The sequence below is a fragment of the Somniosus microcephalus genome, chromosome 2, assembly GCF_052327205.1.
Source record: "Somniosus microcephalus isolate GS21.2 chromosome 2, FLI_Smic_1.0, whole genome shotgun sequence".
NCBI classification, from domain to species: Eukaryota; Metazoa; Chordata; class Chondrichthyes; order Squaliformes; family Somniosidae; genus Somniosus; species Somniosus microcephalus.
The window spans coordinates 100026674-100044007 of NC_140988.1; the positions used below are offsets into that span (position 1 = coordinate 100026674).

The 17334-nt window shown below is 47.3% G+C and overlaps 1 protein-coding gene across 5 annotated transcripts in view; it reads left to right on the forward strand.

Moving 5' to 3' along the window:
• Positions 1-17334, forward strand: part of dclk2a (doublecortin-like kinase 2a) — a 622375-nt gene that overhangs the window by 347975 nt on the left and 257066 nt on the right. The gene's annotated exons all lie outside the window — the stretch shown is intronic.

Consider the following 17334-nt stretch of genomic DNA (forward strand, 5'->3'; position numbering starts at 1 on the left):
TTGGAGGGTTATTGGGCTGGAAGTGGTTAGAGAACGAGGGAGATAAATCTTGCTGGGAAAATTGTAGACTTGTGTAGACTTCTGGCACTCTAGTTCTCAGCCAAAAAAGCAACAGCAGCTCAGGGACCAAGCAAACAAAAATCTGTAGTAAAAGGCAGCAATAGATCAAAATATAATATCAATGTGTGCGTTATAGGATTTACCTTGAACTAAATTAAAGGAGCATTGTGCCAAATTTAATTTGTTAAGAAAATAGTCTAGATTTGCTTGAAACCAAACCTTTGTGCTTCTGAAGGGTAGAAATTCTGCTAAGTATCTGTGGGGCTCCTGTGTGGAATGGAGGTATAATTTGCTGTGCTAGAAGTGCAGGACACTGTTTGCCTTCCTCAAGCTTCAAGGGGCTTGCGTCACCAGGAATGTTTGGCTTGCAAGGCAGACGTACCTGGTAGAAATGAAGTGCCAGTTTGGCAGTCTGCAAGGTAACAGTTTATTTACAGTTATTGTAATTTATTATTCAGTAATGCCAGTTAGGGCCAACCTGCAAACTCCACCCGACACAAACTCCAACTCACCCAGAACTCCAGCGCTCATTCTGAGTCCTGCACACATATAGGAGCCCGATTTTGCCAGGCCCGAGGAGGCAGGAATGGAGGCGTGTGGGGTGATAAAATTGCAAAAGGTGGCGGGCGGGCCCAACCCTGCCTCCATCCCACCTCCAAGCAATTTTCCCAAATGCGTGGTTTCTGATCCCATCTCTGCCCCGCCTCCAAGAGGTGGGAAAGGCCCTTAAGGCCCTTAACAACCACTGAATTGCCTCTATAATCCCATTTTGAGAGGCCTTTCTGATTTTAACACTTTTCCCACATGATGCACCCCTCCTCTGAAACACGACGGTGAAACCTGGCGGTAGTACAATTGGATTGCTGACTATCAGCTGCAGCTCCACAATTAAATAGGAGATTTGATCAGTCATCATTTGCAGGTGGCAGGACTTTGTTGTCTCAGGTCTAGGGGAACTTTTAGCAGGCATAACCATAGCTGTGGAAGTTTGGAGCCTGACACCCATCTCCAGTGTGACCTCCTGGGAAACCCCTCTCGCCACCTTGACTGAGCGCTTCCTCAACTGAGGCATATACCAGAAGCATGGGAACCATTTATTTCCTTTCCTCCTGGACATCAGATTCGGACGAAGACCAGCCGCGGCAGCAGCAGAACCATGAACAACAGCAGCACCAACAGCAGCAGCAAAACAGGAGCACCAAGCTGCTGCTCACCCACCTGAAGCTGCACAGGCCAGAAGGCGCCAGCGCATGGAAGCCCGTTGGCGCAGGAGATACCCCCCAAACAGGGTCTACAGACAGAGGTTCAGCTACCTCAACATGACTGAGCAGCAGTGCCAAAGGCGGCTCCGACTTTCGGGAGAGGTAGTGGTGACATCTGCGCAATGGTGCAGTAAGACCTGGAGCCCAGAGGAGCAGGTGGACATCCCTTACCAGTGGCCGTCAAAGTCACCACAGCACACAAACTGTTGCCTCAGGCTCATTCCCGGGATCAGCAGCAGACATCAGCAGCATCTCCCAGGCGGCCGCACACACTTGCATCACGCAGGTAACCGATGCCCTCTTTGCCATCGCGCACAATCACATCCATTTCTCCAAGGATCAAGCAAGTATCACGGCACGTGCGGTTGGATTAGCTGATCTGGCAGGCTTTCCAAGGGTGCAGGGCGTCATTGACTGCACACATGTGGCCCTTAAGGTACCCCATCACAATCCAGGTATTTTTGTCAACCGCAAGGGCTTCCACTTCCTCAACATGCAGCTGGTGTGTGACCGCAAGAAGGAAATTTTGCATGTTTGTGCCAAGTACCCTGGCAGTTGCCATGACTCCTTCATACTGCGCCAGTCTAGTGTGCCTCCGCTCTTCAGTTCACCAGACCAACTTAATGGATGGCTACTTGGAGACAAGGGCTATCACCTGAGGACGTGGCTGATGCCACCGTTGAGGAGGCCAGCCAACGAAGCTGAGGAGCGCTACAACTCCAGCCACATTTCCACCAGATCTATTATCGAACACACCATCGGTTTGCTGAAGATGCGCTTCAGATGCCTGGATAGATCAGGTGGGGCCCTGCAGTACTTAGCAGCCAGGGTCTCCAGAATCGTTGTGGTTTGCTGTGCACTTCACATCATGGCACAGTTTCGTGGCTTGCAGATTCCTGAAGACCAAGTGGCTCCTCACATATCCTCCTCAGATGAGGAGGAGGAGGAGGAGAGCGAAAACGAACATCTTGCAGAGGCCCATCAACCAGCGGCAACAGTACGCGAGAACATTGCTGCCCGGGATGCAAGGAACGCATTCATCTTGGCCAGATTTGCTTATCTAGCCAATCAAGCACTCTTGCCTTGCAGCTTATTACCAGAGCATCGACAATGGCCAAGAACCAGTGGATTCCTAGCACTCTGACCACCATACTGACAATTGCAAGTAATCCTTAGCCCTCAATGTGGAAGTCCCATTAGCGAAATGACACATGCCACAACTGCAACAATGGCCTTCATAATTTTTATTTACGATAACCAACTGATGGTTTTTCAACATTAAACATCAAATTTCACCCAAGTGACTACCCTTGTGACTATTTGTGCAGTATCTTTCTGTTACGCGTGCTCCTACGTGGTGGTTCCCCCTTGGCATCAGCAGATGTGAAGCTCCTTGCTCGCTTTCTTGCTGCTCGTGCTTTGGCGGGCGTCCTCTGGGGTTGCGAACCTGTGAGGGCTCGGCAACAGTCTGCTGCTCCTGCAGCTGTGCACGGGTTGAGACGCCAATCTCAGTTGGGTGGGGACTCTGGTGGGGCTCTGACCGAGGACTTGGCAGTGGCATGGAAGTATGAGCGCATAGAGAGGAGTCCCCACTTCCTTGTTCTCTGCCACTAACATCCCTCTCATTGGTCAGTTCCACCTCAGCGCTTGCAAGTGGCTTGAGAGCACCTTGCTGCACATCAGGGGGGCCACGGGGACCCGTATCTGCACTGGCAGTCCTACTCAGAAGGACTTCCATGAAGGTCTGGTTTCTCTGTTCAATAGCTGACCATCGCTCCTCCAGAGATGTCAGTCTATTCTGAAAACTCACCATGTTTTCTACATTCTGGCGACTTAGCTCCTCCATGGCCATAGCCATCCTCTCGTCTACTGTAGCCATCATTTCCACAGAGGTTGCCATCCTTTCTGTGGTGCTACGTTCATGCACCAATGACTCCACTGTAGTGTATGTACCTTTAAGAGGAACTATGTTTTTGAAGCCCCTGTATACTGTAGTACCAGTAGTGACCACTCGGGTATATAAGCCTGTGTAGCGTCTTGTGTTGTTAGTTCGACTTTGTTCAGGAAACACTTGTTAAATCAACTCCTGCATTCCGTGTCTCCATTAACACACGGATCTAACAGTGGTGACGAATTAGAAACGAACTTACCTGCAATTCGACAGCACCTCAAGGGGATCGATTCCTCAGACGAAGGTCGAAGCCAGAAGCAAGAAAAAAATAATAATAACTCGAAGAAACTCGAAAACGAGGGCCAGGCTTGGTCTCCAGTCTGTGGTTTCCCCAGCTAAACGGGCTGGTGGCAGGTAGTGCACTGATCCTTCCTGGGCTGCGGCGGGCTAGAGCTCGATCGGGTGGCTCTGTAACGGGGCTGGGCAGCGAGTCGGGAAGCAGAAGCAAAGAGAGAGAGAGGGTGGAGCACTCAGGGCGCGGCCAGTGCTGCAAAGCAGGTCGGCGTTCGGACTGAGCAGAGGGAGGGGAAAGTCCCAGAGGGTCCGCTCCACGACGGGAACGGTTCTCCAAGTAACGGAGAAACTATAGAAGCGATATATAAAAAAAATAGAAATACCGTGAAAAGCTGCAGGCCGCAACGGGAACCGTGGAGAACAGCGTTGGCAGCAGCGATTGGGGAGGCGCAAAGACCATAGTGCGTCGCCATTTAAAAAAAAAAATTTTTTTTTAATTAATCGCCAGCAACAGCGTTGGCAGTGGCGGGAAAGCGCGGGAGGTGCCATCTTAACTCAGCGCGGAAGAAAGAAAAGCGCGGGAAGCACCATTTTAGATTTTCAAGATGCCAAAGACTGGCAATATTACTGCTTTTGATAGTGATATAGAAGATTGGACCACATATGTGGAAAGAGTGGAAGTATATTGCAAGGCGAATGAAGTAGCGGATGATAAAAAGGCATCGGTACTTCTAAATCTGAAGGGCGCAAGGACATACGGGCTGTTACGAAACTTGATCACTCCAGCCAAACCGATGGACAAGAATTTTAAGGAGATTGTTGATACCTTACAGGAGCACTTAAACACAACACCGCTGCTGATAGCGGAACGATTCAAATTGTTCAGGAGGAATCAGCACAAGAATGAAAGTAAAGCTGATTACCTCACCGAATTATGAAAGCTGTCAAAGCGCTGCCAATTCGGGGCAGGACTGGCAGATTCTCTGCGAGACAAATTCGTCTGCGGTCTCCTAAGCGAAGGAACCCAGAAAAGACTACTTTCTGAGAAAGATTTGACACTGGACAAGGCTTTCAGTATGGCTGTATCATGCGAAGCAGCAGCAAGAGGAGCTGCAGAGATACAGCAAAAGCCACAGGACTTCAGCACCCATGAAATGACACAGGGTTTCGAGAGATGTTATCGCTGCGGCAGATCCACCCATGACCAGAAGGACTGCTGGTTCAAGGACAAAGCATGCAGGCAATGCGAAAAGATGGGACACATTGCACGTGTATGCAGATCTGGAAAGAAATCCGCTGACAGTAAAAAGGTCAATAAGGAAAAGTACAGAAAGGTACAAATGATGACGGACAGTAGCTCCGAAGACCAGAAGAGCGATAGCGACTCCGGAAACAAGAGACTAAGCTGTCTCAAATTACATAATGTAATTGCCAAAGAAGATTACCAGACCATTTGGGTTACCCTCACGATAGCGGGGTCCCCAGTCAAAATGGAGCTAGATACAGGATCAGCTCTGACCGTCATGAGTCGACGGGATTATGAGCGGCTATTTCCGCATATACCTTTGAAAGACACATCCATTGTCTTGAAGACATATACGGGGCAGAAAGTATACCCCAGAGGGAAAATAAGGGTGCCTGTTGTATACAACGGCAAGGAAATACAGAAATTGTATTTATACGTTCTGCAAGATGGTGGTCCACCGTTGTTGGGACGTGAATGGATCAGAAAGATACGTTTAGACTGGCACTCCATTCAAGCACTGACGGTGACCAGTAAGAAAAAAAACGATGATGACGTCATACCTGGACGATTAAAAGAAATCTTGGCTAACGCCAAAGAAGTGTTTCAACAGGAACTAGGAACCCTGAAAGGCGCCACCGCCTCAATAAAAGTGGAAGATGCGGCAATTCCCAAGTTTTTTAAGGCAAGGCCGGTGCCATACATAATTCGTCCAGCCGTCGAGGCAGAGCTGGAGAATTTGGAAAAAGCAGGCGTGTTATCCAAGGTAGATTGGAGCGAGTGGGCAACATCCATCGTCCCGGTCATGAAGAAAACATTGAATAATGATAAATCTGAAGAACAGAGAAAAGTTCGCATCTGTGGGGACTTCAAGGTGACTGTAAACCCAGTTCTTCACACGGTACAGTATCCTCTTCCGAGGATAGAAGATATTTTCGCCTCACTATCCGGAGGGAAACGTTTCACCAAAATTGACTTAGCACAGGCATATCTACAGATGGAGGTTGAGGAGGCCTCTAAAAAGTATCTCACGATAAACACACACAAAGGCCTGTACCAGCACATTCGACTGGTTTTCGGAGTGGCATCAGCTCCGGCTATCTGGCAAAGAGCTATGGAGCAAGTCCTGCAAGGGATTCCAGGGACTCAATGCTACCTAGACGACATCCTTGTAACAGGAGAAAACGACAACGAGCACCTTGCCAACTTGGAGCAGGTGCTCACGAGGCTGAGAGAACGGGGCCTACGAGCAAATCGCCCCAAATGCGAATTTTTCCAGAAACAAATATCATATTGTGGCCATGTCATTAACGAAGAAGGGTTGCATAAGTCACCTGAAAAAATTGAAGCAGTCGTAAAGGCCCCAGCGCCTGAAAATGTCTCACAATTAAGGTCGTTCCTGGGATTAGTAAATTACTATCATAAATTTTTACCAAACTTGTCGACGGTTCTGCACCCGCTTAACGCACTGCTACAAACGAGAGTAGTTTGGAAATGGAGCGAAGACTGTAAACGTGCCTTCCATAAATGCAAAGGCTTGATCACGTCCAGGGAAGTGTTGGCTCATTACAACCCATCACTGCCAATCAGACTGGCGTGCAATGCATCCCCTTACGACGTGAGAGCGGTATTATCGCATAGATTCCCTGATGGCTCGGAGCGGCCGATAGCTTTTGCGTCGCGCTCATTGAACTCAGCTGAGCGTAACTATGCCCAGATCGACAGGGAGGCACTCAGCCTGGTGTGGGGGGTGAAGAAATTCAACCATTACCTACACGGACAAAAGTTTACCTTGTTGACTGACCATCAACCCCTCGTCTCCATATTCAACCCTAAAAAGGGCGTTCCCATTATGACAGCGCAAAGGCTACAGAGGTGGTCCTTTTTCCGAGGGGCACACCAATATGACATAGAGTACAAAGGAACAAAACAGCATGGGAATGCTGACGGGTTATCGCGCCTACCGTTGCCAACGGTGGAAGAGGCGCCTACAGTGGACCCAGTGGAGATATTCCACTCGACCATAGTGGAATGTCTACCGGTGACAAATTCTACCATTGAAAAGGAAACGCGAAATGACCCGACTCTCTCACGAGTCTACGATTTAACGGTGAAAGGATGGCCAGCACATGGCGAACCACTGTTGCCAGCATTCTCGCAAAGAAGAGAACAGCTGTCAGTGTGCCGAGGAACCTTGATGTGTGGACCCAGAGTGGTGATTCCACCCAAACTCAAGGACAGAGTGCTAAAGGAGCTTCACGAGGGGCATCTGGGTGTAGTGAAAATGAAGAACTTAGCCAGAGCGTTTGTGTGGTGGCCAGGTATCGATGGAGACATCGAAGAAATGACCAAGAGCTGTCTAGGATGCCAGAAGGTCCAAAACGCCCCACCACAAGCCCCTCTACATCCATGGGAGTGGCCCGCATCTCCATGGCAAAGGGTACATATCGACTTTGCTGGTCCATCTATGGACTCAATGTTCTTAATCGCGGTGGATGCACACTCCAAGTGGCCGGAGGTAATAAAGATGTCCTCCACCACCACGGAAAAAACCATCACAGTATTAAGGACCATATTCGCCAGGAATGGGCTGCCTGAACAGATCTGTTCTGATAATGGACCGCAATTTGTATCCGAAGAATTCAGGAAGTTCTTAAAAGACAATGAGGTTAAGCACTACACGTCCGCCCCATACCATCCCGCCACCAATGGATTGGCTGAAAGGTTTGTCCAGACCTTCAAGAAGGCCATAAAGGCCATGGGTAATGAAGACATAAATCTACAACATAAGGTAGATAACTTCTTGTTTGCGTACAGGAATGCAACACATGTGGTTACAAACCTGTAGTGTATGTGCCTTTAAGAGCCCCAGGTGTGCTGTAATGCCGGTAATTGCCACTCGGGCTATATAAGCCTGTATATTGTGTATATCCGTTAGAACCCCCCCCAGACTTTGCTTAGTAAACACCTATGAACCAACTCCTGTCTTCAGTGTCTTTATCAACACACGGACACTGCAGTGGCGACGAAGTGGAAACGGACTTACCTGCAATTCGGCAGCACCTCAAGGACATCGATTCCTCGGGCGTCCAGAAGACTCAAGAAAGTGAGAGAAGCTGTGGTTTCACCAGCTGGCCAAGCTGGTGGCAGGTACTGCGCTAATCCTTCCTGGGCGTCAGGCTGGGGCTCCAGCGGCTGGCTCTACAGCTGAGACAGGCAGCGAAATCGGAGGCAAGCAATAACGGACTGGGAGGGAGCACTCGGGAGACGGCCGGCGCGGCAAGCAGGTCAGTGTTCAGACCTGGAGAGAAAGTCCGGCGGGAACGAGTCTCCAACTGTAAATAAATAAATAAATAAATAATTTTAAAAAAAGAACGGAAACCGCGGGAAACAGCGTTGTCATCGGCAGCAGCGGCGGGAAAGCGCGGGAAGCGCCATATCTTTGCTGCAGAAAAGAAAGAAAAGCGCGGGAAGCGCCATATCTTTTCTGAAATACCTAAGTCTGGCAATATTGATGCTTTTGATAGCGAAATAGAAGATTGGACCACATATGTGGAAAGAGTAGAGGTATATTGCACTGCAAATGGAATAGAAGATGAAAAAAAAGCTTCAGTACTGCTGAACCTAATGGGCGCAAAGGCATACGGGCTGTTACGAAATTTAATCACTCCAGCCAAACCAAAGGACAAGAATTTTAAAGAAATTGTTGATACCCTGCAGGAGCACTTAAACCCAACACCGCTGCTGATAGCGGAACGATTCAAATTCTTCAAGAGAAATCAACACAAAAATGAAAGTAACGCTGATTACCTAACTGAATTGAGAAAGCTATCAAAGTACTGCCAATTCGGGGCAGGACTATCAGATTATCTTCGAGACAAATTCGTTTGCGGTCTCTTAAGTGAAGGAACACAGAAAAGGCTGCTTTCTGAAAAAGATTTAACATTGGACAAAGCTTTCAGTATGCTGTATCCTACGAAGCAGCAGCAAGAGGAGCTGCAGAGATACAACAAAAGACACAGGACTTTGGCACCCATGAAATGACACAGGGTTTCAAAAGATGTTATCGCTGCGGCAGATTCACCCATAACCAGAGGGACTGCTGGTTCAAGGACAAAGCATGCAGGCAATGCGGAAAGATTGGACACATTGCACGGGTATGCCGATCTGGACAAAATAAATCCACAGACAGAAAAAAAAAATCAATAAAGGAAAGTACATGATGACGGACAGTAGCTCCGAAGACCAGAAGAGCGATAGCGACTCCGAAAACAAGAGACTAAGCTGTCTCAAATTACATAATGTACTTGCCAAAGATGATTACCAAACCATTTGGGTTACCCTCACGATAGCAGGGTCCCCAGTTAAAATGGAGCTAGATACAGGATCAGCTCTAACCGTAATAAATCGACGGGATTACGAGAGGCTATTTTCGCATATACCTCTAAAAGACACATCCATTATCTTAAAAACATATACGGGGCAGAAAGTATACCCCAAAGGAAAAATAAGGGTGCCTGTTGTATACAACGGCAAAGAAATACAAAAGTTGTATTTATACATTCTACAAGATGGTGGTCCACCGTTGTTGGGACGTGAATGGATCAGAAAGATACGTTTAGACTGGCACTCCATTCAGGCACTGACGGTGACCAGTAAGAAAAAAAACAATGATGACATCATACCTGAACGATTAAAAGACATCTTGGCCAATGCCAAAGAAGTGTTTCAAGAGAAACTAGGAACCTTGAAAGGCATCACCGCCTCAATAAAAGTGGAAGATGCAGCAATTCCCAAATATTTTAAGGCAAGACCGGTGCCATACGCAATTCGTCCAGCAGTCGAGGCAGAGCTGGAGAATTTGGAAAAGGCAGGCGTATTATCCAAAATAGATTGGAGCGAGTGGGCAACACCCATCGTTCCAGTCATGAAAAAAGCATTGAATAATGATAAATCTGAAGAACAGAGAAAAATTCGCATCTGTGGGGACTTCAAGGTGACTGTAAACCCGGTCCTTCACACAGTACAGTATCCTCTTCCGAGGATAGAAGATATTTTCGCCTCACTATCCGGAGGGAAATGTTTCACCAAAATTGACTTGGCACAGGCATATCTACAGATGGAGGTTGAGGAGGCCTCTAAAAAGTATCTCACAATAAACACACACAAAGGCCTGTACCAGTACAATCGACTGGTTTTTGGAGTAGCATCAGCTCCAGCTATCTGGCAAAGAGCTATGGAGCAAGTCCTGCAAGGGATTCCGGGGACTCAATGCTACCTAGATGACATCCTTGTAACAGGAGAAAACGACAACGAGCACCGTGCCAATTTGGAGCAGGTGCTCGCTAGGCTGAAAGAACGGGGCCTACGAGCAAATCGCTCCAAGTGCGAATTTTTCCAAAATCAGATATCATATTGTGGCCACATAATTAATAATGAAGGGTTGCATAAATCACCTGAAAAAATTGAAGCGGTCATAAAAGCCCCAGCACCTGAAAATGTTTCACAATTAAGGTCGTTCCTGGGATTAATAAATTACTATCATAAATTTTTACCGAACTTATCAACTCTTCTAAACCCTCTTAATGAACTTCTACAAACAGGAGTGATTTGGAAATGGAACGAAGACTGTAAACGTGCCTTCCATAAATGCAAAGACTTAATCACATCCGAAGAAGTTTTGGCTCATTACAACCCATCACTGCCAATCAGACTGGCGTGCGATGCATCCCCTTATGGCATAGGAGCAGTAGTATCCCATAAATTCCCTGATGGCTCAGAACGGCCGATAGCTTTTGCGTCACGCTCATTAAACTCAGCTGAGAGTAACTATGCCCAAATCGACAGGGAAGCACTCAGCCTGGTATGGGGAGTGAAGAAATTCAACCATTACCTACACGGACAAAAATTTACCTTGTTGACTGACCATCAACCCCTCATCTCCATATTCAACCCTAAAAAGGGTGTTCCCATTATGACAGCGCAAAGGCTACAGAGGTGGTCCCTTTTTCTAGGGGCACACCAATACAACATAGAATACAAAGGATCAAAACAGCATGGGAATGCTGACGGTTTATCGCGCCTACCGTTGCCAACGGTAGAAGAGGCACCTACAGTAGACCCAGTAGAGATGTTCCACTCTACCATAGTGGAATGTCTACCAGTAACAAATTCTGCCATTGAAAGGGAGACGAGAAATGACCCGACTCTCACACGGGTCTACGATTTAACAGTGAAGGGATGGCCAGCACATGGCGAACCACTGTTGCCAGCATTCTCGCAAAGAAGAGAACAGCTGTCAGTGTGCCGAGGAACCTTGATGTGTGGATCCAGTGTGGTGATTCCACCCAAACTCCAGGATAAAGTGCTAAAGGAGCTTCACGAGGGGCATCTGGGTGGAGTGAAAATGAAGAACCTAGCTAGGGCGTTTGTATGGTGGTCAGGTATCGATGGAGCCATCGAAGAAATGACCAAGAGCTGCCTAGGATGCCAGAAGGTCCAAAACGCTCCACCACAAGCCCCTCTACATCCATGGGAGTGGTCCTCATCTCCCTGGCAAAGGGTGCATATCGACTTTGCTGCTCCATTTATGGACTCAATGTTCTTAATCGCGGTTGATGCACACTCCAAGTGGCCGGAGGTAATAAAGATGTCCTCCACCACCACGGAAAAAACCATCACAGTATTAAGGACCATATTTGCCAGGAATGGGCTGCCGGAACAGATCTGTTCTGATAATGGACCGCAATTTGTGTCCGAAGAATTCAGAAAGTTCTTAAAAAACAATGGGGTTAAGCACTACACGTCCGCCCCATACCATCCCGCCACCAATGGATTGGCTGAAAGGTTTGTCCAGACCTTCAAGAAGGCCATAAAGGCCATGGGTAATGAAGACATAAAACTTCAGCACAAGGTGGATAACTTCTTATTCGCATACAGGAATGCAACACATATGGTTACCAACCAAACTCCCGCCATGATGTTCTTCAATAGAAACCTAAGGTGCCGGCTGGATTTGGTCAAGCCCAACATCAGAAGGGACGTGGAGAACCGGCAGTTTCAAGGCATGAATGAAAGGCCAACTAGAACCTTCCAGATAGGTCAACAAGTTTTGGCCCGGGACTACCGTACCGAGAAATGGCAGCCTGGAACTATCTGCACACGACTAGGACCACTGATGTATACCGTGGACATCGGAGAAAGCATAATACAGCGCCATGCTGACCAAATCATAAAGTCATCCGAAAAGGGACAACCTACACCACAACTCTATACATCTAACGATAAAGTAGAGATACCCATATCTACCTCCGATCCGGTGATGCTGGAACCCGATGAACCCGACACTGGCATTCAAGCCGAATCAGCCTTGCCAAAAGAACCTACTACACCACCAGAAACTACTACACCCCTGAGGCGTTATCCGGACCGAGTCAGGAAGCCTCCTGAGAGACTGACTTATAATTAATTAACTACAGCAATGTGTATATTATTTTTCTTATAACATGTAATTAATAATTACTTAAAATATGATGTACTGGTTAGCTGAAAGGGGAGGAATTGTAGTGTATGTGCCTTTAAGAGCCCCAGGTGTGCTTTAATGCCGGTAATTGCCACTCGGGCTATATAAGCCTGTATATTGTGTATATCCGTTAGAACCCCCCCCAGACTTTGCTTAGTAAACACCTATGAAGCAACTCCTGTCTTCAGTGTCTTTATCAACACACGGACACTACAAAACCAAACCCCCGCCATGATGTTTTTCAATAGAAGACTAAGATGCCGGCTGGATTTGGTCAAGCCAAACGTCAGAAGGGACGTAGAGAACCGGCAATTTCAAAGCATGAATGAAAGGCCAACTAGAACCTTCCAGATAGGTCAACCAGTTTTGGCCCGGGACAACCGTACCGAGAAATGGCAGCCTGGAACTACTTGCACACGACTAGGACCGCTGATGTATACCGTGGACATTGGAGAAAGCATAATAAGGCGCCATGCTGACCAGATCATAGCCATCTGAAAAAGAACAACCTACACCACAACTCTATACGCCTAGTGATGAAGCAGAGATACCCATAGTATCTACCTCCGATCCAGTGATACTGGAACTACATAAACCCGACACTAGCATTGAAGCCGAATCGACCTTGCCAAAAGAACCCACTACACCACCGAGGCGTTATCCGGACCGAGTCAGGAAGCCTCCAGAGAGACTGAATTTGTAATTGATTAACTTCAGCAAATGTGTATATTATTGTTCTTGTAAAAATGTTATTTAATGATTACTTAAAATGTTATGTACTATTTATCTAAAAGGGGAGGAATTGTAGTGTATGTACCTTCAAGAGGAACTATGTTTTTGAAGCCCCTGTATACTGTAGTACCAGTAGTGACCACTCAGGTATATAAGCCTGTGTAGCGTCTTGTGTTGTTAGTTCACCTCCAGACTTTGTTCAGTAAACACTTGTTAAATCAACTCCTGCATTCCGTGTCTCCATTAACACACGGATCTAACATCCACAAAGGCTCTGCTCATGTTCGCGATGGACTCCTCTATTCGCTCCACGCTCGCAGCGACCCTGGAGACAAAACCTGCCAGAGAATCCTGCACCTGTTCCTGGAGTTCCAGCACCGCTGTTCTTCTGGATGGACCCAGAGGCACAGGGTCGACATGCAGCTGAGCCGAGCTGGGAGAGTCCTGCGCCCTCCGACTAGGACTCTCCACTGCTGTCCCTGTCTCCACAATCTGCTGATGCTCACTTGTGAGCTGTGATACAGCAGGTGACAACACTATATCTCGCGATGGTCCCACCGAGGTATGAGTGTCTGTGCTGGTGCTGGGTTGGCTGAATTCTGCTGACTCTGCGCCCTCAGAGATTGCAGCTTTCTCTGAGGAGCCTGGAGGCTCAGGCTGTTCCTCCTGGATAGTGGGGACGGGTGTTTGCGATGGTCCTGTGGGGGAGTAAAGGAAAGAGTCAGAGATGTGAGGTCAAGGTTACATGCACATTGCATATTGCAGATGATCATAAGTCCATCTGTTAGAGCTTCAGAATCATTATCAGCGACTCATGCAATGTCAATGAAAGAGATGAAAAACTATTCTCTCACCAGCTTTCTCTGAGGCACCCGTCTGTCCGTCCCCCACTTGTGCATCGTCCTCGAGTCCCACGATCTCCAGGACCGCCTCCTCCCAAGGGGTGAGGTGGGCTACTGAGGGTGGTCCTCCTCCTGTCCTCGCTCTTTCCCTCTTATTGTGAGCTCTCTTTTCCTGCAATGAGGGAGACAAGTGAAGTTTGATTGAGAATGAAGGAGTGAGTGTAGAGAATCCATAGCATAGATGCTTAGAAGGAGACAAAGATGGAGTGAGGTGGCAAGACCAGGGGCCCTCCCTGTGTTTTGTAAGTTGTTTTCATAGCATCACAGTGATAGGGAGTGTGAGGGCTGCATAGTCGAATAGTTAGGTGAATGTGACCATAGAGAGAGAGGGAATTGGTAAGGGTGCGGGGATGTCAGTGTCAAGTGGGATGTGAAGGAAGAGGTTGCAAAAGCTGAGTCCTGGTGAAGAGAGGCAATGGGGATCAGATTGAGGGTGATGGGAAAGTCATACTCACTTTTCCAGTGCGCAAAAGGTCATGAAACCTCTTCCTTCACTGAAGCCAGGTTCTGCGGATCAGCGACAACGAGTTGAACTCCTGGGCCACCTGGATCCACACAGAATTCGTCTGCTGGGGAGGCTTCTTCCTCCCTGATGAAGGGAAGAGCACCGCCTTATTAGCTCTTGCTCCCTCCACCAAAGCTTGCAGGGCAATGTCTTCAAATCTGAGAGCAGACTTAGGTCTCCCGCTGCTCATTTTGCCTCCAGGTCCCTCTCACAACAAAGGCCAAAGGTTGGCAGTCTGCAGAAGAAGCAAGGCTTCTTGCAGACCTTAAGTGCAGCAGCAATGACGACGTCATCGGAGGCGAGTTTCAGACTGAAAAAACTAATTGGGCCACGGGTTCCCACACGCTGGAACTCAATTGCCGAATTAGGTGAAAATCGCATTTGGAATCGGGTGGATAACACGAAAAGCGGATGACATGACTCCAGCCCGCCCCAATGACAAAATCGAGTCCATAATCTCTATCGGTTCTGTATCCCTTAATGTATTCATTTTCAAATCCTCAGTTACAAATTCCCCTAAGGCTCCCACCCACTGGACCTTCCCAACTCGGTTACCTGCCCTAACTCTCCTCCCAATTCCTGCTCAGTATCCAAATTCTTCCCCCTCGCCACCCCCACAAACACCAGGTGAAGCATTTTGGGATGTTTCACTGCAAGTGTAAGATGTTGTAGTTCTGAAACTTTTACAGAATGTGATCTACTTATAAGGTGCTTTGATACCGTGCAAGACCCATGCAAATGTCGGTCATGTGTTGGAAGTGTGGGTCTTGCACAGGCAGCTGCAAGTCAAATGTAATGCTGTTGGAATTAATTTTTGTTTGTACTTAGCGGGCCACAAATTCCTTTGTGTGCGACCTTTTTGTCTGTGAGCAAATTTTACAGCAACTACTTTTAGAACAACAACAGCAACTACAGGAAACTTTTGATTAACCAGCCCCTAAATAACCGGAACGCTCTATCCACCGGCAAAATTCAGGAGTCGGTTCAGATAACTTTTTTATTACTTTTTTTACTCCATTTGTTGCTGTGCAAGGGTATAGCTGAAGCTGTTGCTAAGCTACAGAGACGCTTGCAACTTGTGCCGATTGTTTTGAAGCTGTTAGGGTTTGTTGCTTTATACGGAGCTCTGAGCTCCGTATCTTTTACTATCGCGTTCGGTTATCCGGAATTGTTGATGAACCGACAACACGTCGGTTCCGTCCGTGCCAGATACCAGAAAGTTTCCTGTACTTAAAAGCATATATACTGTAATGCCATACTGCCACCCCACCATCTTAAATCATGAGACAATCAGACAAACTCTTAAAAATCATGAAATCAGTTGCTTTTTCTTGGGTTATAAACCTCATTAGCGGCTTTATTTAATCTCTAACATGTCACAGCTCTTACAAAAACTATATTACACGTGTCCCGTGTTAGAATTTGCTCTGTCAGGTGTCCCATCAAAGTTAATCATAACATCTCGGGGTCATTGTCCGATTAGAATATGCCAATATTGGAATTTAGTCAGGGCAATGGTGGAGCAGGACAAAACAGACGGGTCAGCAACATCCCATGTGAGGTGTTAATAGCAGATTGGCCAGAACAATGGAGGCACCGATGCTAACACATTAGCAAATATTAGCAAGGTCACATTAACTATTTGAGATTGTCCAGGTCATCTCCTATTCCTTTGTAAATTCAGACAGGAATCATCAGGTTAAATTGATTAGCAGTTAAACCATCAAGATGGCCATTATGTCAAGGTCTGGAGGTTTGGTGAGAAGGAACCTCGCTTCAATATACATTCTGGGCAAAGTCTCACACATCCCATGCTATCTCAATCAGCTAGTCAGACACGATTTGCCTTCAACAAATCCGTGCTGGCTGTCCATTATTAATCCATCTGAACCACAGGAGCAGATTTAACGTCTCATCCCAAAAACACATAGACTGGATATTGTTGGTGGAAGGAAAACATTTGATGAACCAAATGACTTGTTACGTTAAGTTTTATTATTATTACACCAGACATTAGCAATAACTTTGTTTCCAATATTTGTTGGGAGGTGGTAAGAAACTAAAGCTGGAGTTAATGTGCACTCAGTGCAAACATAAACCCGTATGAGACTCGTGCCTCACGCCTTTAGTACCCTCAATTATCTCTTAGGTTACATCACCACTTTTTCATTGACGTGCACCCGAAACCACTTTCCATGGGAGCAAAAGCATTTGTGGAACTGCGGCCTAATTTAAGATTAAAAAGTGCTTCCCTCCCTCTCCCACCTCAGTATTGTTCAGCTTTAATCAGACACTCATTCACATCAACATTTCCAGTTCAGCACCGTCTTCTTGGGTTACACATCCACAACTCACATTTGTCTGCATTATACTGCATGAATTGAAACGTGAAACATAAAAAAATGTTTTGCCTGAAGAGGTTCACCAAGACACTCACTGTCTAGAGATTGAGATAATTTTTTTTTTAAACGTTAACCTAAAAATAAATACATTCCAAATAAAAGATAATAAAAATATAACTGTATTTACTTTCCTGCCCGCCGCGCACATTGAGGTCCTTAACTTTCCCTGACCAATAACCAGCTTCCGCGGTGTGTTGTTCCAAAATGTAGCCGGAGACCGCCTTCCTGCGCAGAGCATGGGAGGAGCAGGTCCAGGAAACTGAGCGGGGGCGAGCGCAGGCCTCAGCAACGCCGAGTTCGCATTTCAGGCCCCGAATCAGAGCCGCTGGGATCGGCGGACGTGTGGCCAGGGACCTGGCTTCATTAAATCGCTGCTCCAGCGCCTCCCCCATCCCACCAGGTGCTTCCTGGTTTCTTCACCGGTTTCCACCGAGTCCGACTCATTCCCTCTTTTGAGAATGCACTGCGGCCCTGGGGAGCACGTGCGCTCTCAGCAGGGAAATCAGCGTGGTGGATAGAGC